At 38.7% G+C, this 20645-nt stretch overlaps 1 protein-coding gene across 2 annotated transcripts in view; it reads left to right on the top strand.

Moving 5' to 3' along the window:
* Positions 1-1894: 1894 nt before the first annotated feature.
* ZBTB44 (zinc finger and BTB domain containing 44) overlaps positions 1895-20645 on the top strand; it is a 55669-nt gene continuing 36918 nt past the window's right edge. Inside the window, exon 1 of one of the 2 annotated variants that reach the window (XM_035722691.1) lies at positions 1895-2363. The gene's annotated coding sequence lies outside the window, so the exon portion shown is untranslated. The remainder of the gene's footprint in view (positions 2364-20645) is intronic. The other variant, XM_035722692.1, reaches the window with a different exon arrangement.

The raw sequence follows: 20645 nt of genomic DNA, 5'->3' as shown, positions 1-20645 counted from the left end.
ACCTCCAAAAGAGTTGCTACCTGGGTCCCTTAAGAAACAGTAAAGATTTACCTAATGTCTTTTATTAACTGTCTTACCACATGCCCTAAGAGAGGTAGATGGGATTTGTTTGACTACTTGATTCCCACCCTGATTCTTCTCCAGTTTTTATGTCGTGCTCACAGTCTAACATACACCAAACCAGGGGTTCAAGACCCTGCTCCTTCCGCAGCCTCTTGCCCTGCCGCCACCATCCCTCTCCTCAGGTTAGGGTGCTTTCCGCCTTCTTCTTCTTCCCCTTCTGCAAATCTCGGCACACACTTTCTGGGCCTAATTCACATCTTTCTGACTCTCCCCATCTCTGAAATGGGAATAATAAAAATCATGATGGGAGTAACAGTACAACCTATACAGTATAGTTGCCATGAGGATTAAACATTTTACATACTTGAGAATTTGTTGGAACTGCAAAGGACTATAAAATTAGACGTTGTTTTTATTGCCTTTATTTCTAAAGCCCAGTTCAATTGTTAGAATTAGGGTGCCAGGATGCTTGGCTGCTCATCAAAGGGATTAGGGAAGGGGTTAATGTTAGATATTGCCAAGTGTTTCAGAGAAAAAATCCACTCCACTTGAAGCAGGACGTCAACTCACCTTGCACAAAAAGCCCTTTGGAGGGAAGTCTTTCAGTTTAAAAGCTGGAGGCGTGGGAAAACAAAGTACTCAAAGCAGACAGCGGGAGATGCTCTGGGCCTTCAGGCCCGCACCCCAGTCCGCCTCCACGCACCTGGGGCGCCCTCCGCCTGCGGTGAACGCCCCTCCCACTGCCGGGTCTCAGTCCCGCCAGGCCTGGGGGAAAAAAGGATTAGGGTTCTGGATGTTTTAACATATTACGAGATTCTGCAGTTGACCAAGAACTCTAAAATCCCCCAGGCAGTACCGGTCACTTTGCGGTGCCCCGCACAATACCCGCCCCCCCCCCCCCCCCCCGCCCCGCAGCGGTAAGGCCCAGGAAAGTGATGGTGTAATAAAATGAGATTCGAGGTTGTGGAAAGAATAGGCATATTTTTTTGGAACAGATCTAGGTGCCCCCGTGTTGGGGAAATTAGATAGATTTGGGTGTTGATTTCTCCAGTCATTTCAGAACCACACTTCCTGCCAGATCGCTCAGGGCAAGGCTAGAACAATCTTAGGGCATTGAAAGAATGCCAGTTCTAAAGGCGGTTCCAAAATCGGGGATACAGGCCGCGGGCCAGTTGTCTACAAAGAAAGCGACCGCATCCCTCACGTGTTTGGCCACCTGTCTTCGCAGGCCTCAGTTTCCCAGTGTGAAAAATGGGTGGACTACTGGCTAACCTCCCTTACCGAGAGAAAGGGGCTGGGTGTTCCGGTTTCGGCCCGGCTAACACAAACCACTCGAGAAACGAGGAGTTTCTTTCGTTTTCAGTTCAAAGAGAAAAAAATGCAATAAGCGTGAACCATGCCCAGAAACGCTTCTGTCACTGTAAGTGGAGAGCCGGCTGAGAAGACGGCTAGAGGAAGGCCAAATTGGGCAGTACTTCTGCCGCATACGAATGTAAATCCGCACGTGTGCACATACACAAACACGCACAGACGGTGTCAAAACCCACGGGTGTGTAAGGAGACCCAAACACCCACTTGAACCACAGTTCAAGTCCCAAGGACCCCGAGCGGCCTCTTCTGCGCTTGCGCATTAACCGCGTTTTCCCCACCCCCCCCACCCTGCTGGCGCCCCGCCCCCGAGCTCGTTGTGCCCCGCCCACCTTCCCTCCCCTTCCACAGCCCGGCCGCCCGCGCAGAGCATTGTGGGACACAAACAAAGTGCCCCCAAACAGGCTGGAGTGAGCGGAGCGGCAACGGCCGCGGCGCCGGCCCGCACGCGCGCGGCGGCGGCTCCCTCCCAACCTCCCCCTCCCCTCCCCTCAGTCCCCTTCCCCTTCCCCACCCCGCCCCATCGAGAAAACGCGAGCCGTCGCCGCGCTCCCCAAACCGCCGCCTGCCCTCGGCCAACCGCCCCCAACGGCCGCCCGCGCGCGGCTCCCCGGGCCCCCTCGCTCCTCCCCTCAGGCCCCTCCGAGCGCCGCGGGTGCTTCCCTCCGGCCGCTTCGCACTCTCCCACCTCGCAGGCACGCTGCTGGTTGTGCCGCCATGCCCCAGCCACAGGCTGTCCACGGGCCTAGGCGCGGCGGCCCGAGATAGGGTCCCCTCAGCCTCCCGGGGGAGGAGAGAGGCAGCGAGCCGCGCGCTCCGCCCCCTCCCCCCGGGCTGTCGCCGCCGCCGCCGCCGCCACCTCGCCGCCTCAGCCTGGCGGGGAGGAGGAGGAGGAGCACCAGGCCTCCGGGCCCCGGCACCGCCGCCCTCAGGTAATGGGGAGGGGAGGGCGAGCGGGCCGCCTGGCCCCAGTGGGGTCAATGACCAGCCACTCCTCGCCGTCAGTGCCCTCGGGTTGCGCCCGCCGAGGGGCTGACACCACGCGTCCCCCCATCTGGGCGCTGGACGGAAAGGAAAGCCTGGTCTTGTCACCCCATCCGCTCAGGGAGACACCCCATAGGGGTCCCTTCAATGGCATTTAATCCTTCAGGGAGGGAGACTAGCATTGGGGCCCCCCAGTTAGGAGAATCACCCCCGATCGTCCAGGGTGCTCCCCATCATTTGCATGCCCATTTGCCAAACACCCTAACCCAAAGAAGGTAGACGTGTTACCTCCTCTCACCTGGTCGAGCCCGAGACCTGTCCCCCCCCCCCCCCCCCCCCCCCCCCCCGCTGCTTTTTCTCTGGTACTGGAAGAAAAGGATGGCACTCTTAAAAAATAACAACACCACCTCTTTTTCTTCCCTACCTGAGGATCACTCTGCATCTAGTCATTTTCTGCTGGCCTAGCCAGAAAAAGGGGTTACCTGCCAGTGAAATGACAAGTACATTAGAACTGATGAAAGGAAATCGCATCCTTGTGAGTTCTATGAATCTTAACCAGAATTTAGAATAAAGACTAGTAATTGTGTACTTTATTGGAACTTAGAGAAATGAAGACAAAAACTTAAGTTTTTTCAACATATAAGTAGATTAAATCTGTTGAGGTCAGGAAAAGATTCTCTTCCACTTATTTTCTTACAGGTTTTTTCAGATACAGACTAATACCATAAGCACACTAAATAATTTGATAGGTGGCAAATAGTTTGGCTAGGTAAAATTTTTGTGATTTCCTTTTGCCTCAGCTTTCAGTTAGAATTATTCTATTAAAAAAGGTATTATATAAATCTTCATTTCCCTCATTACTTCACATTGACTGCCAGTGGATTAATAATATTTAATTGTAACTAATGTAGTTTCCTTATCACGCAATGTGAAAATAATGTTTTCCTGTAGTCTTGTATTTTAGGATGATAACGTTCATTCATTATGGAAACTAGATTTACTTATTTTGTGCAACACAGGCATTTTACATATGTGATCTTACTTAGTCCTCAGAACGACCTAATGACTTAGATACTGTTAACTTGAATTTTATAGAGATGAGACAAATCACACAGCTAGAAGTGAAAATTGTACCCAGATATAATTCCAGCGTAGGTATATTTCTACTTTGCCTCTCAGTACGGGAACACTTTTAACTTTATTATGAAAAATTTGTCTTACGAAATTGAGAAATAGTGAATATTCCACTGTGTAGATTCAGTAACATTTATTGTTCCCTCCTCACTTCTCCCTTTCACTGTCTGTGTGTAACCATTTGAAAGTTACAAACATCAGGACCCTCAACTATTTCTGCATGCATTTCCTAAAAATAAAGGACATTCTCCTACTTATCCCCAACATCCTTGTCAACACCTTTCTAAATTAACAATCCATATGGAAATTTCCTGTTTGTTCTAAAATCTCCTTGAGAAATTTGTCCCCTTCTGTATTCAGCCAAGATTAATGTATTGCATTTGATGATTATGCCTTTAGTCCTTTTAAAAAGAATAATACCCGTCTCCTTTTTTTCTGACACTTAATTGACCAAACCAGTTGTCTTATAGAATGCTCCCACATTCTAGACTTGTCTATTTCCTCATAGTGGCATTTAATTTATTCCCCCTACCCCCTTGAATTTCTGTTACTGGAAGTTAGGTCTAAAGAAAAACTTGATTAGCTTGAGGTGAAACTTTCTTTGGCAAGAATATTTGATAGGTGATACTGTGTAGTTCATACTGCTTCATAAACTGGTATGTAATGTCAGATTGCTACACTGTTAGTGATGCCAAATGACCACTGAAGTGGTGACTACCAAATCTATTATAAGGGTGTGGTTTGCTCTTTGTGGTAATACTTTGACACCAAGCAAATATCCTGTTTCTGGCTACCTTTTGCTTAGAGATTTTAACACTCCTTGGTGAGTCTTGATTAAATCAGTTTTACTGGAGATTAAAATGTAAAAAAGATTTCCTTCATTAGGGGTAAACTAAAGTTCCTCCTGAAAATGCAGAGTAAATGCTTAATTTCTTCCCTTTATCAATATTCAAAGAAAGGGTTGGAGAAATAGTTACCCCCAGGGGTGGCATTTTTTTCTTTTTTTGCGAGATACACTATGGACTCATGAGTTTTAATGTATTTATTCATTTTTTTATAACTGTTACAGTCATTTTTCTTTTTGATCAAATTGTCCCAATAGGAACCCTTTCAACCTGGCTCCTGTGTTTTTTTTTTTTTTTTTTTTTTAAACACTCCTGCTTGCCATTGGAGCATTCTTGGAGTGCTTTCTGGCACAAGATACCCTAGGCTTACCTTGTTACTTTCTTTGCTCTAGATCTGGAATGGGCTGTTTATCTAAGGAGTCTTGGTTCTTTTTGATGAGAAATGGTATGTAGAAACCAAGATCAGGATGTTGACATATTCATTGCTGCTGGAGTGTCATTGCTTCGAGGCCCTTTCAGAGGAGAGAACTAAAAAATGGTTTTTCGCTTGTTTGTTGAATCATAAGTTCATAGTGATATATCCAATTCAAATTTAACATAGCAGACTTTTCCTTAACTTCTTTGATTTTACATTTGTCTCTTAAATGAAAATCTTGGTGCCTAATAAAATTGATATACATTAATCCTATTCTATATACATAAAGTCGTTTCAGAATCACCATAACAGTATTCTACTATCAATAAACTTCCCAGTAAAGTTTAGGAGTTCTTTGCATTTTTTTTGTCCTTAGAATATATTATATAAAGGTGTATAATCAGAGTACTTATGATGTTCAGAAGTCACTTGAATTACTTTTCTGCTTAGTTAAGCTACCAATTTGATACAGTTCATTGATTTTATTATTTTGGCGTTATCTTTATTTTTGAATATGTCAAATATATGGTTTAACAAAAGACAAAATTATTTTTAAAAGTATGGTTAAAGAAGCCTCACCCAAATTAATTTTTAAGATGAAGTATACCCTTTAGTATCTAATATATTCTCATATGTCTTAATTGCAGAAGGCTTAGCAGTATGTTACTTCCTTGAAGTGATATAGGAGTGATTTTAAATTTTGCAATTAGATTCTGATTCCTCTGGCCAAGAGAAAGCATTAAGACTAATCCTTCAAGGTGAGCAGAAAAGTAGATTTCAAGCTTGCTTCTGCAGGCTTTACTTGAAAATCAAGTCTTTAAAGAGGTATGTAGATGGTGGAAGTTTTATGAATCCGTCTACTCGTATGCCACAAACAAAACTGGCATACATGGGGCGCCTGGGTGATTCAGTCGTTAAGCGTCTGCCTTCAGCTCAGGTCATGATCCCAGGGTTCTGGGATCGAGCCCCGCATCCGGCTCCCTGCTCTGCGGGAAGCCTGCTTCTCCCTCTCCCACTCCCCCTGCTTGTGTTCCCTCTCTCGCTGTGTCTCTGTCAAACAATAAATAAAATCCTTAAAAATAAAAAAACTGACATACATATGTTGTCTGTAGATATAAAAAACATTTGGACATGTGATCAGTGACAACAGCACGTTTTGTTTGGATTGGGCAAAATTTGATAGAAATTATAATTATGTGTTTGAGGGTTTAGGAGGGAGCAGCGGTTGTCTAAAGTGGGCAGAGCACAATTAGTTCAGTTTATCTTAGTCACCTGTCACCCAGTGCTATAAAAAGCAAAAGATGCGCCCAATGTGTTTTCCTCTGCGTATACTATCACTGTTTTTGGTAATGGAATGAACATATATTTCCTTCAGGGAATGGAGTGGGAAAATGGAGAATGCCTGTGCTTTGTACCCATTCACTTATTCTTTCTTTAATCTCAGTAAAATAGATTTCCTAGTAGTATTTGAACACATAAAGTAAGGGGGAAAATGCCACAAACAATTGCATAGGTATGTATAACCACATAACAGGTAGAACCAATTGTGGTAGAACAAATGGGAAAATACACTAACAATAATTGCTAACATTTGTTGAGCCCTTTCAAAAAGCCAGCATTATACTAAACATTGCCTACAGCATCTCATTTAAATTTCACATTAACTCTTTGATATTGCTGCTAATATCTTATTTTGCAAGTAAGGAAACTGATAATACACCTGTCAAACTCAAGTCTGTCTTCAGAATTAGCATTTTACTACTTTGGTACACCTCATAGCTAAATATAATGGGTAATAAGAAATATATTTCATTGACCATGAATTAAAGGAAGTACATGACTGATGTTTGTCCTGTAGCAACACTGAAGATTGTATGCCAACAGCCCCAAGTGCTTGTCCTATCTCTTACACATCCTTAGTATATTAGACTTTGCTTCAGAAACTGCATTTAGATACCGTTTTAATAGGCATTTAAACAGTGGAGCATCAAGGCGCCTGGGTGGCTCATTTGGTTGAGTGCCAGGCTCTTGATTTCACCCCAGGTCATGATCTTGGGGTCATGGAATTGAGCCCCACTTCGGGCTCCGTGCTTGGCAGAGAGTCTACTTGGGATTCTCTCTCTCTCTCTCTCTCTCTGCCCCCCCTCCCCTCCCCCCCACCCCCTACATGGTCTCTCAATAAATGGATAAATCTTTACATAAGTAAATAAATAAGCATCAAAAATCAAGATGGGTTGGTGGATGAATAGATATGTGATAAAACAAGTATAATAACGTTAACAATAGAGTCTAGGTATGGTTATGCATGTATTCACCTGTAAAATTCTTTAAATTTTGCTCCATCTGAGATTTTTCATAATAAAATGTCAGAGGGAGTGATTAACAATATATTGTTATTATAAAACATTATTGATAACTGTGTAAAAACCAGTAACGTGCTATATCCTCCATGCCTACAATGATTCTCTTAAATTTTTAGTAAGTCTTCCTAGCCCTGTAAAGGATAAAAATTGTCACTGAAAATGGTCAAGAGTCAAAGACTGTTGTAAAGGGGTTTACTTCATTAGTTAGGGGGTCCCTAATTAATTAGGCTCCTTCCAGCTATAATTTTTAATATCTTTATAAGTATTACATATATCAAATGTATATATATACTTTTTCCCCCCTGTGGTTCTGATATTTTGTAGACTACTACCAAGCATACTTTTCATATAAGCTTTATAAAGGGGTGTTTTTACTTTAAATGCCTCACATTGACAACCAGAACAGTTCTCCGTGTACCTAGGAATGGTTGGGGGAAGTTTATCCCCTGGTTAAACTGAAAGCCACATTAGTTTTCTTTGTTCTTTATATTGGAAATGTGTTGCCCCATTTTAGGCAATGAGCCTAAATTCTTAGTCACAGGATCTAAAATAATGCTTGTGTACATTAGCTTTATATTATACTCCTGCTTGAAGGGCATATTATTACATTAATTCACTAACATTATTAGTGCCAAGGGTGACCTTAGCTAGCACATTTTTACATAACTGATTCTGGAGTAAATCACTTGACTTGTATCATCATGGTATTTCATGTTGATAACTGTCTTAGAATAGTGAAAATTGATAGATGAAACTTATTAATGTCTCACTCTTGGAGAATAGTATCATCCTTGTTTCCACATTGAGTGTTCTATTTTAGTAGTTTTTTGGTATAGCTCTAAAAACTTAAAAATGTTTTATAACTAATCAGTCTGTAATTTCGGTATTCTGTATTGCTATCCTATAACTTTTGAAATGTATGTATTTCTGTATGTTGAGGGAATTTGCTATTCATTTGGTTTCGATTGTTTTTGATGCATTCAGCATAACTACGGATATCTTGGGGTAGCATATAACCATATAACTATGAATCCCTGGGATCAGGATTTTGTGGAACTTCTACCCCTCTGACTTCTGAAACAACTTTAGATAATTCCTTTTTAAATGATTTCCTCTTATTTCAGATCTTAATCTAAGTGTCTGATCCTCACCTACTCTTAGCAAGCATATTTAGTACTAGTATCTATTAAATATTGTATTTCTGCTCTTTGATAAAATTGAGAAATGTTTGGTCTGAACAAAAATAAAATAAAATGTTAGAGTTTTCAGGACTCACTTGCTTCCATTTCGTTTTTCTCTTTTACTTGTGTTATTTACTGAGGGGTGTGTGTGTTGTATATTTCTTCTACTTTTATCTTTTTCTCCTTTTTACGTTTTGACTACCTCTATTTCCCCCCTTTTTTTGTCTCTTTGCTTCTCTCCTTTCTGCTTTGGATCTTCCAACACTGCTCATTTCCTTTTTTGTGGCTTTCTTTTACTCTGTGAGCACAGTTGCTTTTATTTTTGATGCCTTTTACATGCCTTATAAAACTATACAAACCATACCTGTATGAGAATTATTTCTATTTACAGGAATCACTGCCTCTTTGTTTTTTATTGTTTTTCCCTCATTTCTTTCTACTTCCTTCAACTAGGTTTACTTAGCTTTACTTTGAGAGCCAGTACAGCATAGTGTTAAGAGCACAGACTGGGTTCAGACCTCGACTCTTAATACTTGCTGGTTGTGTGGTCTTGGGCCAGTTCCCTTAACTTCTTTGTGCTTTGTTTTCCTTACTGGTAAAATGAAGATACCAGGTGATACCTATCCCAAGATTGTGTGAAAATTAAATTATTTAATATATAAAAAGTACCTAGAACAATGGCATATATTGAGTACTATATATAAGTACTAAGTAATGATTATGCTTTTAAAAAAAAAAGTTCAAAGCCATTGATTATTTTTTGGCAGTTTATTGAGATAAAACTCAAAAGCCGTAATTATTGCCACTACAAATTTGTGGTCTTCCAATTTTATTTGGGTCTTCAATACCTCCTAGCCATCCTTCTGGGGTTTTTTTCTCCACACTTTTCTCATGTTTCATTTTCCTCAAAATTGTACTTTATCTCCTCTCTTCTCAGCAGTCTACCTCTACCTATAGTTTCAAAGAGAAATGACATAAAAGCCAAAGCTATCAGACAAGAACTCTCACTACTTGTCACCACCCACCTATAAACTTAACTGTAACTGCACCCTTCTTTTTCTCTTTTTTCCAATCACTGGGTCTCCTTCTGTTTTAAGGCTAATTTTTTTACGCATGCACTGAATCCAGTTTCTCCCTATCCAGGGACCTTGTGCTGTCTATTATCGGTTTCCTCTGTCTTTAACTTTTCCTTCTTTTAGTCTTTTCCAACCACTGTCAAAACATTCTCACTATATTTTACTATAATAAAAACAATATATCTGGGGGAAAAACATTCTCTAGTTTCTCCCATTCTATAAAAATACCAGTATCCTCCCTTGAGCCCTTATTTCCCTCCAGCTAACTCCCTTGCTCTATCTTTAGAAACAGACTTCTTCAGATTGAATTGCCTCTACTTACAGTTTTCACTTCTCATTTCTCTACACTCTTTATCTTTGTCTGTTGCAGTCTGACTCTACTATGTGCTATTATAAGGTCATCAGTAATTCCTTGTGGCTAAGTCGAATAGACTGGTTTATATCTTACTTGACCTATCAGCAGCATTTGACACTGACAACCACTCCTTGAAATACTCTTCACTCTTGGTTTCTGGAACATTCTGCCATCCTGATCCTTCTGAATATCTTTTTTCCAGATTTTATTTTTGCTGCCTCCCACCCTCTTTTTCCTCCTCTTGTTTTCCTTGAAAGTTTATCAATTTTGCATTCTAGCTGAAGATTCTCTTTAAAGGACCGTTTGGGCTTTAACTTGTTCTGTGGTCTGTTTCCTATTCACTTTATGTCTGTGCTTTATTTCCTTCTATTTGTTTTGAGTATGCCTTGCACTCTCTCTGGCTTCTTCAAGGAGAAGCCTAGGCCATTGATTTTTTTTTTTTTACTACCTTAACTATTTTTAAGTTTACAGTTCAGTGGCATAAAATACATTCACACTCTTATGCAGTCATCACTGCCATTCATCTCTAGAACTCTTTTCATCTTGCAAAACTGTAACTGTACCCATTATACAGTAACTCCCCATTCTGCTCTCTTCCCAAGCCCCTGGTAAGCCACCCTTCTACTTTGTTTTCTATGAATTTGACTCCAGAAACCTCGTATTCATATTAGAAAATGTCCTTTTGTGACTGGTTTATTTCATTTAGCATAGTTGTCCTCAGGATTTATCCATATTGTAGTGCATATCAGAATCTCCTTCATTTTTTTTAAGATTTTATTTATTTTTTGACAGACAGTGAGAGAGGGAACACAAGCAGGGGGAGTGGGAGAGGGAGAGCAGGCTTCCCACTGAGCAGGGCGCCCAATGCAGGGCTCCATCCCAGGACCCTGGGATCATGACCTGAGCTAAAGGCAGATGCTTAACAACTGAGCCACCCAGGTGCCCCAAGAATTTCCTTCATTTTTAAAGCTAAATAATATTCCATTATATGTGTATACCACATTTTGTTTATCTTCTGTTGATGGACACTTGGAGTATCTCTACCTTTTGGCTATTGTGAATAATGGTCCTGTGGATATTTGTGTACAAATATATGTTCATGTGCCTGCTTTCAGTTCTTTGGGGTATATACCCAGAGGTAGAATTGCTGGATCATATGATATTCTATTTTTTTTTTACGTTTTTGAGGAACCCCCATACTGTGTTCCACAATGCCTACACTTAATATTACCACCAACAGTGCACAAGGATTTTTTTCTTCCACGTCCTCACCAACACTTGCTATTTTTTGTGTGTTTTATTGTTTTTTGTTTTATTTAATAAGAGCCATCCTGATGGGTAGGAGGTGGTAAGTGTGTTATAGGCCATTGATTTTTAGACATTCTTTTCTAATAGGTATATTGAAAACTATAAATTTTACCCTAAGCGCTGCTTTAGCAATATCCCACAAATGTTAATAATATATTTTAATTATTACTCAGTTAAAAACACTTTCCAGTTTCCTTTGTTGATTCCTTCAGTCAACATGTGGATTATTTAATATTTCTGAATATTTGGGATTTTCTTGATAACTCATTGATTTCTAATTGTGTGTGTGAGAGAGAGAGAACATTTTCTGTGTGCGTTCATTCCTTTAAAATTTGTTAAGATTTGTCTTAATGGCCCAGCAGAGCTGTCTTAATGAGCATACTGTGTTGTACTTAAAAAGAATGTGTATTCTACGCTATAAATATCAGGTCAAGGTGGTCGATAGTATTGTTCAGATCTTTTATGTCGTTAGTGACTTTGGGCTGGGGACTAGTTCTATCAGCTCTTGAGAGGGATATTAAAAGTTCCAAATATTATTGTGTGTTGTCTTTCTCCATAATTCTGTCAGTGTTTACTGCTTGTATTTTAAAGCATTGTTATTAGGTGCATACACGTTTCTTACTGTTATACACCGCTGTATCTCCAGTAATATTTTTGTCTTGAAGTCTATCTGATGTTAAAAATAGGGAACTCCAGCCTGCCTATCTTTATTGTTTGCATGGTATATCTTCTAACATACCTGTGTCCTCTTATTTCTTTAAAAAAGCATACAGTTGGGCTACTTTTTTATTCCTATTCTGTCTTTTAGTTGAAATGTTGAGTCCATTAAAATTTAGTGTAGTTAAATCACGTCCAAAATCAAATTGTTGGCAGGGTTGATTCCTTCTGAGGGAAGGAACCTATGAGGGAAGGATCTATTCTCTGTCATTCTCTTTGCTTCTGTTAGTGCCATGGCTTGTGGCAGTGGGTCTCCAATCTTCGCTTGGTGTTCTCCCTGTGTGTGTGTCTTCAAGTATCCCCTTTATGTAAGGATATCGTAATTACTCAGTTTTTTAAATGATTTTTTTTATTTGAGAGCGAGAGAGAGAGAGAAAGAATAAGCTGGGGACAGGGGCAGAGGGAGGAGAAGCTGAGTCCACCGCGGGGCTCGCTCCCCAGACCCAGGATCAAGACCTGAGCTGAAGGCAGATGCTTAACCGACTGAGCCACTCAGGCGTCCCCCTAATTACCTCATTTTAACTTGATTATCTTTGTAAAGAGCCTGTTTCCAAATAAGGTAACAGTTTCAGGTACTGGGTGTTAATACTTCAACATATTGGGGTGAGGGGGAGACGTGGTTCAATCCATAATAAGACACGTTTAAAGTAGACAGCAGTGCAGAGACCTGTTGAGTAAAGCCACTGTAGTTGTGTACATATTCCAAGGGAAACACATTGGAACTCTTGAGTACTTGATGTGAGTGCTTAAAAACTCCTTAGGGAAGAAAAAAAAACTCTTTAAATGCTAATTGGCTAAAACTGACTTGAATTTAACTTGCTCATGTAAGGATCTGAAAGAGTGAATCAGATCTGTCCTTTCTTCAGGCTTGCTTTCTAGTAATAATGAATTGATAATTAACAGCTGATATTCCTTATGTACTGTGATTGAATCCTTATGAATGATAACATGATGGGATAGGGAGAAAAGACTAGGAATTTGAATTTTATAGTCAAATAGACCTCTCAAATCCCAATTTTATTATATATAGGACAAAGGGTAAGTTAATTTAACCTTTGATTTCCTCACTTATAACTGGATTTTAAAAACCCCTTTCTTAGAATTATGAGCCCAGAGTAAGGTAAAGATACCTGGTGAATTACTCAATATATATTAACTAATCTTTCCTTAATGTAGAAAATAACAATCAGCATGACTCTGTGGCCACCAGCAATGAGAGGAAATTCTAATAGTTCAGTTACTGGTTTAACTGATTTATTAAATCCAGGTAAATCTCAGTCTGTTCCTTAACCTCTGAACTAGAAGGGACTTCTTTATGTAGTAAAATGATTAAAAAATCTTTGTTTGATTAAAAGATGGCTAGTTATAAAAGTTAAATGATTTTTTTTTTATAGCTCAGATACAGCAATCCATTTGAAATTCTGCCTGAAAACTTAATAAACACTAAAGGAAGAACTGTGGGAAATAAAGCATTGTCATATTAAAGATCACATATACTTTTATTACTGTTTAGAGAAAGTGAAAGCATATTCTCAAATAGGAGTACTCAACGTGAATCTATTCTAAAAAGTGTACTTCCTTTCATAGAAAAATACAGGTATTTGTTTTTTGCTTTAGAACAAAATTTTAAATTGTGGTACTATAATATTTGTAAAGAAAAATTGATTCTAAAAAAATAGTGAAAAATATCTTATTTTAACTTTCTAGAGAGAAGTAATTGAGTTGCAATTTTTACTAGTTCACTCATACACATTTTCTGTGTAGTTTTAACATGAAATTTTTATTTTTAGTTATGGCTCTTTGTTCTTAAACCAGTTATATTAACAGGTTTTCTATAAAATATCTGTATATTGTATATGTTAAACTCTTCATATATTTTTTCCAAGTTTTATTATTCATCATTTGCAATTACATTTTATTAATAATGTAATTCAATATAAAAGAATATGCTTATTCCAGAAATAAGCACTATAAACCACAAACATTTATTCAGCATTTTTTAAATGCCTTCTCTGTGTTAGGCAGAATATACACAATGCACACAGCCTCAGCCTCTTAAGTAGCATGTGGATCTATAAGACCACAGATCTGTAAACAATTGGTTGCCTATTATAAATAAACTACTGAGGTAGAGCAGTGGTCCTTTTGTGGCCATAAATGAATGCCCAATGAGAATCACTGCACTGTAATAACCAGCGTTACTAATAAGATATAATAGGTAAATGGTGTAGAAGCAGAAATTACTAAGAACCTCCCTGTGTATCCAAATGAAGATTTTACATAGGGCGCCTGGGTGGCTCAGATGGTTAAGCGTCTGCCTTCGGCTCAGGTCATGATCCCAGAGTCCTGGGATCGAGTCCCGCATCGGGCTCCCTGCTCCTTGGGAGCCTGCTTCTCCCTCTGCTTCTCTCTCTCTCTCTCTACCTGTCTCTCATGAATAAATAAAATATTTTTTAAAAAAAGATTTTACATAAATGTTCATAGCAGCTTTATTTGTAATAGCCTCAAACCGGAAATAACTCGAAAGTCTGTCAACAGTTAAATGATAAACAGATCCTGGTAGATCTATAAAAAGGAATAAAAATTCTTGAGCCCAACAATGTGGATGAATCTCAGAATAATTATATCCAGTGAAAGAACCCAGATAAGTAGGAAAGTCTGTACTGTATAATTTTATTATATAAAATTCTAGAAAATGCAGCTAATCTAAAATGAAAAGCAAATCATTAGTTGCTAGAGAGGGGTAGGAGGGAGAAATTGCAAAAAGACACAAAGAAACTTCAGGGGTCATAGAAATTTTCCATATCTTGATTGTGGTGATGATGTATATGTTAAAACTGACTTGATTGTACACTTTATATGCATTTATTGTACATCAATTATATCTCAAGTACTTATAAAATGAGTTTTATGGGGCGCCTGGGTGGCTCAGTCGTTGAGCGTCTGCCTTCAGCTCAGGTCATGATCTCAGGGGCCTGGGATCGAGTCCCGCATCAGGCTCCCTGCTCTGCGGGAAGCCTGCTTCTCCCTCGCCCACTCCCCTTGCTTGTGTTCCCTCTCTCACTATGTCTCTCTCTGTCAAAAAATAGATAAAATCTTAAAAAAAAAATGAGTTTTAAAGAACACAGGTATGACTGATTTCAGAAATATATTGGAATTGTCCCCGGAGAGATAGGGAATAAGCCCTGGTAATCCTAAATTGGTATTATATCAAATGCCAAATTAGGGGCAAGACAGAAAATACTGTAGAAGTTAGGTGAAGGGAAGGCAGCATTTATTAATATAGAGTGAGGACAGGATTTAAAGTCAGAGTTGCTGATTTGGAGCCCCTGTTAGGCTACTTATTTTCTCTGATACTATTTTTCTTCATCTCCAAAGGGTTTTTCTCATCTATTTCACAAGGTTTTTAAGATCCAAAGAAAATATATTTGAAAACACATTATAATCTAAAAAGTACCATACAAATGAGAGGTATTGCTGACATCTAGGGTAGAAGGAAGAACAAGTATTGTATTTGACCTGTTGAGAATGATAAGGAGGGGATTCTAAGAAGGGATCAGAGGTAGGGAAAGTGGAAATGTGTATGATATATTTGGAGAAAAATAAAAATCAGTTTGGAGCAAAGAGTTGATGTTGGAGAGTAGAGAGGGAAAGACAGCCTAAAGCATCTAAAAAATGTAATAGAGTGGAGAGAATACGAGACAGAAAGATTAGCATCAGGATATAAATTGTTATTTACTAGCCATGATTTTGGATAAGTCATTTATTCTCTCTGCTTCAGTTTCCTCATCAGCATAATGGGAGAAGGATAATCCGCCTTACCTCAAGGATTTTATATTTTGAAATCAATATCAAATGTATATAAAAGTGTTGAATAAAGTGTACCGTTTAGGAGTTGTTTCCTGTGATAAGGCATGAGGTAGTAAGTGTTGGACTCAGATGATTATATTTTAGAGAATATTTGAATAATGGTGAAGGATTTATTCAGGGTTGGTGAGACTAAAGGCAAGGAGACCAGTCAGGATATTTAAGTAGTCCAAAGCAATGGTTAATGGAGAAAGGAATAGGTGGATATGAGATAGGTCTTAGAGACCAAGGCTGTGTTAGGAAGAAAAGAGAAAGATAGAAGTTGTATGTGTTTCCTGTGGCTTTTGTGTAATAAATACCATGAGCTGGATGGCTTAAAACAAAAACGTATTCTCTCAGGATTTTGGAGGCCAGAAGTTCAAAGTCAGTATCATTGCCTTGAAATCAAGGTATTGGCAGGTACCCACTCCTTGTGAGTGGCTTCCATAAAGCTCTAGGGGAGAATCCATTCCTTGTCTCTTCCAGCTTCCGGTGGCTGCAGGTATTGTATGGTTTGTGGCCACATCACTCTGATTGCTGCTCCATCTTCACATCACCTTCTCTGATATGGGTGTCAGATTTCCTTTTACTTCTCTCTTGTAGGATGCTAATGTTTGTATTTAGGGCCTACCTGGGTATTCCAGGCAATCTCCCTATTTCAAGATACTTAATCATACCTGCAGTCTTTGTCATAAAGGTAACATTTGCAAACTCCAGGGACACATTTGGGGGGAGTGCGCTTTTTAAGTTTATTGCAGAAGTCGTAGATGACTCCCAGGTTTTTTGCTTTTTGGATTGGTGGTATCATTGGCCACAGAACTTCAAGAGGAAGAGTACAAAGGTGAGGAATGATGATGAATTCAGTTGGACCTGTTGAAGTACCTATGGGACATCTGTATGTGGCTATTCATTTTGTGTTTCAGAAAACCTTGAATCACGTGACTTAAACATTAAAGACATTTATTATTTCACACAAAAACAAAACAAATCCTGGAGTAAGGTAGCTTCAGAGTTGGTTATTCAGCAATTGAGTGACATCATCAAGAACCCAAGTTCTCAACTTTTTGCTTTGCCATCCGTAGATGTCTCCTTATGGTTCCAAGATGGCCCCCATAATTCTAGGCTTATGTGCTTGTTTTTTGTGGTTTCTTTGCTTGTTTAAATCAGCTAGGAAACCTAACTCTAATCCCTGGGGCTCCCAGCAGGTTCCATTCCTGTTAGCCAGGTAAAACTTTTTCTTGACTGTCTTTTACCTAAATAGAACTATTATGTCTACATTGCAGATTTGTTGAAGCAGGTCCTCCCAATCCTCCCCTCCACACACACATGACATATGACACTCCTTTATGATTATCTTAAGTGACCGTGGATTTTACTACTTTTCATGTGCAGATTTGAAGATAAGGAAGCATCTTTTTCTGGTCTGGGTCAGAAGTTTAATCAGCGGACTCACCTTGCTTAGCCTTTAAGTTCTGGTCTACACATTTCTAACCATCTCTTGATTTAACATTAAACATTAAAATAGTGGTTAATGTGGTGTGGGGACTCTCCTGGCAGTCCCCAGAATCTTTCAGAGGGTCTACAAGGTCAAAACAATTTTATAACAGTATTAAAATATTTGTATTTTCGTTCTTATTCTCACAGTATGCAGTGGAGTTTCCAGAAGTTGCTTGATATGTGAGATCACAACAGACTGAATGCAGATGCAGAAATAAGAATTCAGTTTGTCTTATAAACCAGATTTTAAGATATTTACAAAATCAATGCCACTCTTGCTTTTTCTTTTTTTGGTCTGAGAAATGTAGTTTTTAGAAAAATATGTTGTGTCAACATTTAATGGGCTTATTATTTTTAAATGAATCAGTAATTATTTTTTACATATCTAACTTCTGATTTATAATATGATAAACATGAACAAAAGCTATTTGGGATTCAAGGGAGTCCTGAGACTGAAGAGTTTGAAACCTTGCCCTCTAGTGTTGATGTTACTTTAGCCATATACTCAAAAGTTTTTCCATTTGTCCAGTCACATTTTCTTGTCACTTGCTGAGTATTATCAATTAATCACATGGATATAGCATCTTCATATGTTACAGGATTTTTTGTGGCTATTTCAGAATCATTCATGCTGTTCAGTGATTTATCCCATTCATGGGGGCAGCATGCTTTCTCATTCTTTATTAATATGTTTAGCTTGGCATTTTATTTCCACCATAATCAATACCTCTGTTTATAATTTTTTAAAAGATTTTATTATTTTTTAAGTAATATCTACACCCATTGTGGGGCTCAGACTTACAACCCCAAGATCAAGAGTCACATGCTCTACCAACTGAGACAGCCAGGTGCCCCACATACCTCTATTTATTAGTATACTTTCAGCATTTTTCTGCTTTTTGTGCTTATTGACCGTGCTGGATTTAATAGTATCCATAACCACCTCAAAATTAAGCACAGAGAGAGCAAACTAAAGGAGATGAGAGAGCAAAGACTTAAATGGCCAGGCAAGACCATTTTTCATCATCTTAGGAAGTGGGCACAGTTAGCACTCCTGCTCTGGAGTATGACTTTGATTTATCAATAAATGTTCATAAGTAGAAAGTTTCTGTAATTTTTCTAAATTTGCCTGTGAAGGGACAGTAGCTGAGAGATTTCCAGGTTTTGACAGGAGGTGAGATGAGTCAAAAATGAGTACTAGATTTTAAGTGCTGGGTGACTAGGCAATTGAAAGTATCCATCATTAACAAAATTAGAAATTTTGCAGTGGGGTGTCAGTTGAGATACTAAGTTCAGAGGGAATTGTCTAGCACTCTAGCTGGTCCTTAGAGGCCCAGAATTGAAGTTCGGGAAGGATGATGGAGTTAGAGATGAAGATTAGTTCAACCAGAGTTGATAGAGTCCGAGATCTATCAATAAGGATAGCTCATCTATTACTTAGTTCTGTACATACTGTAATAATACTGTGTGCTAGGCATTGGATGCATTCCATATTTTTAATCTCATTTAACCGTGATTAAGATCTAGATCTGTCTGAACTACAAAGCTTCCTAGTATACATGCTGTCTCCAGGCAACATTAACATATTAATTGGTAACAATTAAATATAGTGAAATAAAGCTTAATTATATATGAGGTGGAGAAATTTGTTTAATTATATATGAGGTGGAGAAATTTGTTACTGGGTTTGGGCAATGTGAAAACCTATAATTCTTTTAATTAATTAACGCATAGTACTATGTCAAAAGACTCAACATACATTTTTTTTTTAAGATTTTATTTATTTATTTTGACAGAGAGACAGAGAGGGAACACAAATAGGGGGAGTGGGGGAGGGAGAAGCAGGCTTCCCACTGAGCAGAGAGCCTGATGTGGGACTTGATCCCAGGATCCTGGGATCATGACCTGAGCCAAAGGCAGCCACCTAACGACTGAGCCACCCAGGTGCCCCTCAACATATATCCTTATAGCAATCTTCTGTAGTTCAAAGAGACAGGGGTATTAAGAGTATTTATGACATATCTAGAATTAAAAACCTCAATAGAAATTGAGTTAGCGGGACACTTGGGTGGCTCAGTTGGTTAAGCATCTACCTTCAGCTCAGGTCATGATCCCAGGGTCCTGGGATCAAGTCCCACATCAGGCTCTCTGCTCAGCAGGGAGTCTTCTTCTCCCTCTCCCTCTCCCTCTGTGCTCCCTCCCCTCAAATAAATAAATAAAATCTTTAAAAAATATATTTTAAATTTAGTTAGGATATGAGATATATATGTTTACATATACATATGTATATGTATATATGTGTGTGTGTATATATATGGTTCATTAGGAAGATTTGAGCTAGTAAGTTTATTAAAAAATTCAAATTAGTGTTTTTAAAAGGCTTTATTGTAGATTTTTGTATTTATAGATTGAAAGTTGTAACTATAGACATATTTTCCTGAGACCTTCAGATCATCAGAATAGGCTGATGTTGGGTATTTTCACAGTTACTTTTTTCTCTTTAGGTGGTTTTACAGCAAATAGTACAACTAAGATTCAGCTTTCAAAATTCTGGCTCAGTAGCAATTTCTTTTTTTCAGACATCATTTTGTTATAGAATTTGTCTGCCTTTGTATCAGTTGACAATTTAGAAAGGTATTTACTGCAACAAGTCTTAACTTTTTCCCACCCCAGTCTGGTTTTTTTAGTTGTATAAAAGCAGCTTGTCACTTTCAGGGTAGTTGATTACTAATTTGGACAGATCGAATATGAGTTCTAGAAGTAGTAAGATAAAAATTTTATTCTAAGAACAATTGTTCTTACACTTTTATTCTTAAACTATTAATCAAATCAGTGGAAAGAGTACTTGTCGTAATTTAGTAGTACTGGCTCCCGGTCCTGTTTTTAAATGTGATTTTTGTACAAAGCAGTGGACTCCCAAGAATCAAGTAATGTGGGCTCTACTCCCATCTTCCCTTAGGTTATTGACTTGGTTAATCTTTCTGGACTTTTTTTAAAAGGACAGTATCTGGCACCTGATAAATGTTTTGAACTAAAAAACTTAAGCTACAGATAATCTAATATCCCTTTCATATGCAAAATTCAAATTCTTTCATTATATTTCTGAGGGTTTTTTCTCGGCTGAGGGGAAAAAATGGCCTCATCTCAATCTATTCCTCCATCTTTTATCTCTTTAACTTCTAAGATAACGTTCAGGCCACGAATAATAATATCTGTTATTATAGATATTATATATTATATATAACATATGTTATGTTATAGTATAAGAGAATGTATCTATAGTGTAGTATCAGTCCCAGAGTCAAACCTCTGTCTGGCATATGGTTCCTCTGTAGACAATAATAGTAGTCACTATATCAAAACACAGTATTTCTCCATAGTCTATCTACAAAGACTGGTAATGTCCAGAGTTGCTATATGAAGTCCTGTTCTTGACCAGCTATAGTTAGGGTCCTCAAAGGAGCAGATCTTACCAGAGGTTTTGTGCTTGTTA

This window comes from Zalophus californianus, chromosome 11 (assembly GCF_009762305.2).
Source record: "Zalophus californianus isolate mZalCal1 chromosome 11, mZalCal1.pri.v2, whole genome shotgun sequence".
In the NCBI taxonomy this organism is placed as follows: Eukaryota; Metazoa; Chordata; class Mammalia; order Carnivora; family Otariidae; genus Zalophus; species Zalophus californianus.
Note: the sequence above shows the minus strand (reverse complement) of the source record. Positions and strands in the feature narration are given on the sequence as shown.